This window comes from Manis pentadactyla, chromosome 5 (genome assembly GCF_030020395.1).
Source record: "Manis pentadactyla isolate mManPen7 chromosome 5, mManPen7.hap1, whole genome shotgun sequence".
Lineage (NCBI taxonomy): Eukaryota > Metazoa > Chordata > Mammalia > Pholidota > Manidae > Manis > Manis pentadactyla.
Window position 1 is genome coordinate 150353631 of NC_080023.1, and position 1121 is coordinate 150354751.

Sequence of the window (1121 nt, forward strand, 5' to 3'; positions counted from 1 at the left end):
AAACCACCATTTTAACTTGTGATTTACCCATGTAATATGTGATGAGCACAATAAATGGTTGCATTACAATTTGATTTACATCCTTAAAGGATTTTCATACTTCATTTACAAATCAGGTGGAGGAAGACAGACACCTTACCAGGCCCCAAGTCTCTCTTTCCAAGCATGGGCAACCCTAGGGGCACTAAAGTGGCAAAAGCCAGAAGCTCCAGTGAGGCCTACCCTCCATCTGGGCTTGGGTTTCCTCCTCTGTCCTCCTTCTGGACTAAGGAGGCAATAAGAGGGAAAAGTAATCCCCTCAATGTTGGGTGGGGAGCCGGGCATGAAGCCAAGGTGCACTGGACTACAAATGAAAGGCTAACCATGGGAGACTGGAGGCAAGGAAGGCTGGTTGGAGTGAAGCCTCCACTGGGGGGAGGATAGAGCCAGGGGTCTCTTGTTTGCAGTTTACTTTGGCAGAATTGCAATCTTCCATCCTCTTCTATTCAGCCCAGAGACTACTCAGGACTTACTAACCACTGTTCAGTGCACAGGATTTCTGAAGGTTCCTGTCCAACCCCTCCAGCCCTCCGGCCACACCCCACCCTCACTGTAGCATACACTGGGGGCCTTGCCTTGGGATCCTCTGCCCAGACTTCAGTTCTGGCTCAGAGATAATCCCTTCTCTGTCACAAAAGCCAAGGAGATGCCCTGAGACCCCCAGATGCCATCCTGGTTTCAATTCCCAGTTTTGCCATATACTCACTGGTACCAAATTTCCCCTATCTTCAATTTCCCTTACTTTTAAATGGGGTGATGTTACTTACCTCACAGGGCTGTCATATGGAATAAATATCAAAGGTAAAGTGTTCAACATGGTTTTTGTGTGTATAATGCTTTTCAGTGTGATTCTTGATGGGTTGGTGCTTTAAGTTTTGTGCCATCTCTTCCCATAATCTTCCGAGGGGCTCTGAGTTTGAGAGGCCTTTCCTTGGTAACTGTGGAGAGGGGTAAGTCTCTTGTAAATGTCACTGAAAAGCTCCTTCTCTAGCCCCAGTATAATCACACACATCGAGTTCTGCTTAAGTCTCTGGAATGATCCAGCTTGCTTTCACTTAGGCTGAACAGCGTAAGACAAGAAC